Here is an 8991-nt window from a genome sequence, read left to right as displayed (position 1 = left end):
ACCCGCAGCCTTGTTTGTGCTAGGAAAAAACGGATCCTTTAACTAGATCAGTTCAAAAGTTGAACTAGTTCGTTAACTGTAAGTTTCTAGTGGGGGTTCAAACTTAATCGCTGTTTATAAACCCATTGCATCTGTAGTAGGGATTGGCAGGTGATGAATGACATGAGCTTCCAACCAAGCCCTTGTGTGAGCGGAGGAGCAGGGCAGCCCAGCGTCTTCTGGTTTTCGCGGCAGGGGCTCTGAAAGCTTAGTACAACTTGCCTTTCATGCAACAGGGATGCTCCCAGGGTTTCTTCCCCTCTGCCCGCCCGCTGTTTCCACAAAACTGCTCAGAACTTAATTATCTTCGGGGCTTCTGCCCTCCAAAATGATGCCCTCCAACTAACTTTTGGATCTGGCTGTCTGGTAAAAACTTGGCTGGTATTTTTTTATTTTTTTTGCCAGCATACAGGGGAATACACTGAAGCTTGTTAACTGTTTCTGGGAGATGTATTTTTTTTTTGGTGGTTTTTTTTTTTCCTTTTTGAGGATAGCATCTGTCTTGAATATATATGTGTGTTTTGTATTTGTTCTTTCACCTAATTAGCTCAAGGGGGCAAAACAAATCATATATTCCGATCAGTGGCTGTCTCTGCGGCCAAGTTGCTGCTTATCTTATCTTGATAAAATGCCCCCCATAACGTCTCTTTCCAGCTCAATGAATTGCCTCGCAATATGTTCAATATTTGCTATTGCTGCTGTAATGGCCCCGTATTGAAAACAGACCGGGTGAAATGCGCTTCTGTGTGAAACTGGGGATGCAGAAGTATGCAAGGGGGAAGAGATACGGCCGTCACGCGCTTCTTTTGGAGCGCCTCTTTAATCGGCGGCGAGCTGGGTCCCAGCCGCAGGCCGCCTGTCTCGCCGCGCACCAAACCCTGCCTTTTCCTCCCGCTTGCGCGCCGCTGCTCTTCGTTCACCCTCTCGCCAGCACAGCACTCTCTATTCAGCGCTCTCGTTTTTCAAATGTCAGCCAGTAACCCCATCCAGGTTTGCTCCCGCAACGCCGATAACACAATTCCTATGGCTTAGTCTCTTGTCAAGCACTTTCTCTCCAGGGTATTTTATTTTGCTCGTTGTCAGCAGCTTTCTCTGGAGAAACTAAATCCTTCCTTCCCTCCCCCTTCTCCCCTGTCCTTCTGTTAAATAATCTGTCTGCAGAGCCAAGCCAAAAATGGCTCTCGTAGAAAAATGGGCGGAAAGCCCGAATGTTGCCTGGTCACTAACTGGGAGTAGCAAATCCAGGGCGATTGTTTTCCCAGCTGGGCTCTGCTGTGGCTTCAGTCCCCCTCCAGGGCCCGAGGCAGATCCCTGACACCTCGTCCCAGAAGGAGCTGAAATTGTTCCCCGCTTTGCCTGATCCCGCTGCTTGTTGATGTTGGGCTGTACTGGCTGCCTCCAAATCGCCTACTGGAGGCCCTTCTGTCGTCTTGCTTCAAGCCCGTTTAAACAGGGGGAAAATGAGTCCAAATTAACAAACAGCATGAATTTAAAGTGGATTATTTAAACTACGTTGGCCTATAGCGTGGCCGCTCTTGTTCAGAATAAAAGCGGCCTTAATTTGTTTACTTCAAAGCTAAATTAAATGAAGCCTGCCTCTTAATTCTGGATAAATGTGTCCGCGTAGGGGTTTAGTGCAGTTTACCTATGCAAATCTTATTGAGATTAACTGCCTCGATCATCCGTATGTCAACAAGTCTCCACCAGAGCAGGATCATTCCAGAGGAGATGAGAGCTCTGTGAACCCCTGACCATCAGTGCGTGTGCGTTCACGCTACGCTTGCACCAAGGCTCATGTCCCCGTGGTTTGTGACAACCTGCGATGTGTGGCAGCAGTGAAAGTCTCCCTGTAGATGACCCTGTGTCCCCTTAAGGCCTGGCAGAGACCCCCACGTGAGCTCTCCTGTCTTGGCATCTTTGCCCAAGACCTTGCGGTAGTTGGGGAAGCACCAATTTCCTCGTCTAGGAAAGCCGGAGAAGGGAAGGAAAATAACCCAATTTGTATAAGTATAGGGCAAACAGAACGCTGCTAGTGTACCAGTGTCACTTTTGTATTAATAAGTCTCTGATAAATCCCCAGGTTTTTTCGCTCCGGTCTAAAAATACTCCTCCACCTTGGCAGCCCGTTGCGGTTGTGATAATGGAAGTGCAGCGGCATGTGCCTGCCGTAGCTCCTGTCCTTTCCTCCTTGGGCTGGCAGCGGCTCTGCGGCTGGCCTAGGAAAGACTGGAGGGCACGGATCTATTGAGACGTAAGAAAGCTGGTCATGACTTCTACCTTCCGAAAGGCCACGGCCTGGAAATTATCTCCATTTCACTGGAACCAAGTGTATTAGGGAAATGTCACGTCCCTGAGCCAGTGAGAGCAGTAGAATACAGAAGCAAAATGAGAATGGCACAAAACTTAGGAAGAAAAAAGTAATTTTGAACTGCTTAAAGTAATATATATATATATATTTTTTTTTTTAATCCCCAAATCTGTGGAACTCTCTGCTAGAGGTAATTGTGGAGCAGGAGGTGGCACTGCATGCATTTAGGCTTATGAATAGGTGGTGTGACAGCGTTTTAGCTGAGAGAGGAGCCTGTTGTTACTGGTGCTGTATCTTTACGTTGTGAAAACTTTTAGTCTAAGCCGATACTAGAAGCAGAAACTCTAGCACGAGCTTGACCAAGTACCTGCCTCCTGATCGGCTGAGATTGGAGCAGACCATCTTTCTGCTGTCTTATGGCGAGTCCTGCGCTGAAACAATATATTTTGGGGGTGGCTCTGAAAGCCGTGAGCCCAGTTTGACTGGGGAATGGCTTCTGCCAGGCCAGTGGGGTTGGGGAAAGTGCGTGGTGTAACGGAGCGCTTCATGGCAGGCTTTAACGGGTGGGAAGAAGAATCTGGGTGTCTGTTAGTGATGTTCACTTCCTCACCGTGCGTGTCTTGTGTTCTCCATGGTGCATATTTAACTGGAGAGAAAAAAAAAAAAGGTTTTATACTTGTGCAGCAGACTGACTGGACCCGAGAGTTGTGCCCTGTTGTGCTGTGGAGGGACCTTAATCTTTGAGTGTCCCCGTGTATGTGAATTTTAAGGAAAAGCCAATGTGCTGCAGAAAAGGAATCTGCTTGGTTTTTGTGAAAAGAGAGGAAGACATGGCAGATATCCTGTGGGATACGGTGTCAAGGACCTGCAAAGGGGTCAGTGGTGGTACCCGACCAGTCTCCCTCAACTCCAAACCTTCTGCTTTCTGAACTTGGGCTGTGAGCTGCCGCGGTCCCTGCTGAAATCCTCCACAAGGTGCTTGTTGCGTTCCCAGCCGTGGGAGACCTGGCTGCCGGAGTCGGCGCTCGGTTACTGGGGCAACCCTGGCTGGCCGGGGCTGTGCCCATCCTGCGGACAACCTTCTCTGCGGGGAGACGTGCCAGGGGAGCCAGGGCAGGGTGCGAATCTGCACGTAATGATGGATTCACAGACGTGCTGAGCCTTTGTCGGCCTCGAGCACTACAAAGATGGATATGTGAAGCTTTCTCCTACCCCTGTGAGATGCCCGAGCTGTTATTGTTTAGATGGGGCAACAAAGCTGACCAGTTGTGGTGCTGAGCAGGAAGGTGGGGGGGGGACTGGTGCGTGCATCCTGCACTTCTACTCTCTCTTCCTTTCCTGCTTTGGAGACGGAAGAAATTAGGCTATTCCATTTTTTGTAAAGCTGCTGCAAGCACGGTGGTCAGGTAGCTGATTATCCTGTCGGCATCAGATAGTCTACGCTGGGTTACTCCTATGCTCTTGGCAGTCCCCTGGTAGGAAAAGGGGGTGGAAATGGGGTTCCCTTAATCTGCCTTGTCCTAGAAGCCCACCACAGCTCATCCACTCTCTGGCCTTCAAGGCAGGGTACGACGAGCTTGGACGACAGCTGAAAGATTTATTGCTGCTTAGAGAGCCCTTGGAAGAAACGCCCTTTTCTTGCAGTTTTGCCTTGAAGTTTCAGCAGTGGGTTGGTAACTCACTGTGCGTGTAATGCGCGGTGCGCTTGTTTCTTCCTGACGCGCCGTTCGTGACTTGCAATGAGACAGTGGGGCTCAGCACAAAAAGAGCCACAGCAGAGGCCGTGGCAGGGCGACTGGGTGGCGTTTGATGTGGCCAGAGCAGCTGGGACGAAGGAACCTTAAAAGGCTGCAGAAAGATAATGGCAGCTGTTCCCTTGCACGATCTCTCTCCTATTCCTTTCCACAAGGACACCGAGTTGCCTTGCGCTGCCTGTATCCTGGGAAATATCCACAATGGATTTCCCTTTGCAGAGACCGTTTCCCGCTGACTTCATCCTTGAAAGAACAGAGCAGAAAATGTCATTGAACCAGCACGTCCTTAATAGCTTGGTCTAGCGGGGCAGAGCAGAAAGACTTGGGAGTCAGGACTCCGGAGGTGGTTTCCAGCGTGGCTGGTGGCCCTGGGCCAAATGACTCTTCAGAGCTCGCCCATCGGAGCTTTGCTGCTCCGCGATTGGACTCCTTCCCACTTGTTTTGGGCCATACGCACGCGGTATGCCCGGCGGCACGCAGGTCGTTTCCAGGCACCCGATAGAAGTTCGTTTGCAGAAGGGAAGAGTGTTGCCTCATCTGATGATTACGGTTCAGAGGAGCCACTTTAATGATTGTTTAAATGGAAAATGTTTTGTGTACACAGGGGACGATTCACAGCTGGCGCGTGGAGCCTGTTGCTGCATAGTCCTTGCCGTTAGCAGGGTTTGTCATCTCTGCCTTGCGGTTGGCAAACCTGGGGTGCAAGCGGGTAAAGTGATGGGCCGAAGTAGCTCAGCAGCTATTTTAAAACGTTTTTTAAAATAAAACTTGTGGCGTTCTGTTGGAAAATGCCAGAAGAAACAAGGCTGTGTACTACAAAAAGGGCAGTGTTTTGATTTGGAATGGAAAATTTGGCAGTTTTAGGGGAGGCTCTTCTGTCCCATCTCTCTGATTCCTTGCTTTCACCTTTTCCTCTTCTCATGTTCTTTAGAAAAAAAAAAAAAACAAAAAAACAACAAAAAACAGGACTTTATATTAAAAATTTTTTGCGGAAAAACTTAAGTGGGGAAATGTTCCACAGCATTTGAGTGGATAGAGAGAAAAAGAACCTCTTCAAACTTAATTGCTTTGACATTTCTATTCCTCAAGTGCCGATACAATTGTGGAGTATCACAGCCCGCGTTCGGGATGTGTTAGTGTGCGTGTCCTGGGAGCGTGCAAAAGCAAACCTCCAAAATAGGAAAGGCTGGGCATGCATCTGTCGCAGGTCATTACAGCTCTCCATCCCGCTCTTCTGCCTGCTAAAACAAACAAGAAATAAGCCTGGTTATATTTCCAGCTAGCAATTAGAGGCTCAGCTTCTCAAAAGTGATCAGCTGCTTAATTACCTCTGCCTTGGTGGTTCGTGCCATCTGAGCTAAGCTAATGATCAGCCCCTGAATCGGGCTGTGCTGAGGAACTTCCGCAGGGCCCGTAGGTTTGACCCATTTCACATCAGCGGGCGAGAATAAATTGCGAGACCGGTTTGAAGCTGGGAATATAAAATCAGTCGCTCGTGGCACAGGACCCTGGGGGACACCGATGCCTTGGGTAGTAGCTGCGGAGTCCTGTTGTCACGTCCCGCTTGTTGTTGGACCCCGGCAAGTTCACTCAGCTTAGCCCTCTGTTTTTCCTTCAGTAAAATGGGGATGCTGCCTTCTTGGGAAGCAGGTCTGGCTAATTAGGAACTGGAGTGTTTTGAAATCCGTCTTCACCAATGCTTCAGCGAATGGGATGTTTGACGGGTACATTTCAAGTCCTTGTCAGGAGCGGGGCACTTGTATGAAGGAACTGCTGGAGCACTTTCATGTTTGCCGGACCCCTCCCGTTTATAAACGATGGATGCTGGGAGTACGGTTTAGTGTTTGCGAGTCGTTAGCCTGCGGTAAGGCATGTTCTGATGGGGGGAAGTTGTGAATACCCTCCCGTAACTCTTGGAGGTGGGGGTGGCTCGTCCCTAGAGGGGATGGCTCGTCCCTAGAGGGGACTGCCCATCTCAGGATGCCCCAGCCCACGGCACCTGGCAGGGCAGGAGTGCCAGAGGGTTCCTTCCAGCCACGGCCGGGCACCTGCGGTGCCGATCTCCATTGCGGCCAGCGAGACTTGGCAGGACGGCTCCGCGCTGGGCAAGGCAGCTGTCAAGCTTGCCCAGAGGCACGAGCTGAGGTTTAAGCGCTGGGCTGGCGCTTGCCTGGCACCAAGGCTTCACCTGCACTTGACTTTTCTCCAACTTCATGGCTGAATACAGACAGCTCGGGTCTGACCTTTTTGCAATGTGCTGGCCTACATCCCAAACCCTGGATCTGAGCGTGTCTGTGATACACCCAGAAAACCACAATATCTGTAGGGAAAAAGAGAATGTAATCCTAATTCCTTGTTTTCTTTCTTCCCTTTTGCGATGGGGGCTTTAAATCGGTCTTTGACAGAGCCTCTTTCCCTGTGGTGTTATTGTGGGTAGATGCAAATTAACAGAGCTTCCTTCTAATTTGGCCAATTTGGGTTTTAAGCTTCTCACCGTCTGGTCTGAAACTCCGAACGGGCCTGTCTGCTCCCTTCTATTCCTTACCACTACTCCATTATTCATCCTCCAGGAGATGAGATGAAAGCAAGCCGGAACAAGGACACTTAGGCTGCTGTAGCTGAGGGTGGGAGCGGAGCCATGCTCCATGGAAAAATGCTAATGTGCGTGCAGAAGCCCAGAGCAGAGGTTGCATCTATAATACCCACAAAAAAGCATAGTCCTAAGGTTACAAAGTAATGTACTTAAAAGTAGGAATTGCCAGAAAAGAGACTTCTGGTGAATCTCAATTTGCACCTTTGAGTGTGTGCGTTACGATGGTCTTTAGCTGCGCAGCTACATTATCCTTTTCCAGAGCTCCCAACCTGTCTCGCCTGGAGCGCAGAATGGATCGTGTTCGCTTTCTCAGCCTCTATTCAATAATTGCTCTGCTGTGGTGTCGTGCCTGTCCCTGCATTACTTATTCAAGTCCTGCTCTGGAAGAAAAGAACAGTTAACTGAAAGCCTCACGGGCTTTTACAGCATCGGTCGCTATTCGATCTATGTGCTTTGCAAACGTAAATAACCCCTCTGGCTCTCAGGAAGGGGCATTTTGCTGGCCCTCAGCATCTTTGTGTGAGAATTACTCAGTGAAGTTGCCTTGCAGATACCAAGTGCGCGGCCTCAGTCCTCCGGGTATCCAAAACGTGGCTCTCGCGGCCCCGGGTAGCAATTCCGAGCGCTCAGCCGCTCCGTGGAACAGCCCACATGGTCTCCCGTCGGGCACCCAGAAAATGCATCGGAACAAGCGTCTGAGCGGTTCCTCCCTGCCCGTTGCTCCGAGCCGTGGTGGTTTGAGGCGGTGCCCCATTCTTGCCGAGGCTGGCTTGGCAGAGCTCGCCTTTGAGTGGAGATGCTGACCCCCGTGCTCATCCTGGCGCTGAAAATAATCCCTGAGGTGGAAGGGAAAAAAAAAAATCTGTGGATCGGGGGCTTTGCTAAAGTGTTTTTGGGTTTGCTTTTGAAGTTGTGCTGCTGACTGAGGAGAATATTTTCCACTTTAAAAGGCGGTCCTCCTTTAATGTTGTTTTCTTTTCCAAAAGAGCCTTTCGCTATAGGGGGAAATATGAGAAAGTTTAATATGAGAAATCATAGAACGTGTTGGGCTGGAAAGGACCTCTAAAGGGCATCGAGTCCCACCCCCCTGCAGCGAGCAGGGACGTCTTCACCTAGACCAGGTCCCTCAGAGCCTCATCCAGCCTGGCCTTGAACGTCTCCAGGGATGGGGCCTCCACCCCCTCTCTGGGCAACCTGGGCCTGTGTCTCACCACCCTCAGTGTGAAGAACTTCTTCCTTTAGAAGCTCTTTCCCCTTTAGAGCAGTTTCTCTCGCTCTGTTGCAGACATTGGCGACTGCTCTGTAGCACGTCAACGTACCTTCTGCGCTCGACTGTGCTACTCGGCAGGCGTCAGCTGGGAAGTTGTTGCATTATGCATTATTAGCAACAAACTTCCACTTTCTCTATACTGGTGAAACATTAATGGCCGGCACAGCGTGGTACTCGTGTTTGTGGCGGGATGCATTCACGTATTTTTCTCGTGCAGCCATCCCTCCTTGCCACCCCTGTCCTTTGCGGCAGGACACGAGGCAGATGATGCTCCAGTTCCCGTCCGTTTGGGGCTGGATGAAGGGCGAAAGGCTGCAGAGCCTTGGGAGGAAAGAAACCAAAGGCGTGAAAAGAACAAAAAAAAAAAAAAAAAATAATCCTTGAGGCGAGGCGACTGAGATCCCCCTCAAAAAAGCAACTAGAGGAAATCTGAAGAAAAATTAAAGATTCCCACCCTCCGAGGCAAGGCCTGTTCCGTGATGTATTTCTGCTGGCTGCCTGCCTGCCTGGCTGAAAAACTGGCCCCGTCTGGCACTTCTTTTTTTTTTTTTTTTTTTTTCTCCTTATTCTTGTGTTTGAATTTATAACTTGAAATGCAGCAGAATGAGGTTCTCTTAGAACATTACTATTGATGAGATGGTCTGCCCTAGAGGGTGAGTGTCGATTTGGAGGGGGGGAGACTTGGTATTCACTTGCACGTCTGTTGTGGGCTTGCAGTATTACAGTTCTTAGTGCACTTCGTTCTCCTGTGTTTCTGCTTTACTGCTGCGTTTCTGTCTATTCGTTTGCTTTCAGTTATGTTTGCCGCTTGTGGGTCAGGAATGGTTCCTCCCTAGATGCATCCTGAGTGCGTCTCGCTGGGGTTTTCTGTGTAGCCTGGGGGTGGAGAGGAAAAGGGGCTGCTCTATACCACTGTTGTCCCGAGGTACGTCGCTGCCGTGGTGCAGAGCGTTGACAGAAGCCATGAAACCCACCGCAGGCGCCGCCTCCGTTGGGATGACACAGATCTCCCGTGCTTCCTCTCGCC

Source organism: Chroicocephalus ridibundus, chromosome 18 (assembly GCF_963924245.1).
Source record: "Chroicocephalus ridibundus chromosome 18, bChrRid1.1, whole genome shotgun sequence".
NCBI lineage: Eukaryota > Metazoa > Chordata > Aves > Charadriiformes > Laridae > Chroicocephalus > Chroicocephalus ridibundus.
The sequence above is the reverse complement of the archived record's forward strand: the minus strand, read 5'-3'. Positions refer to the sequence as shown.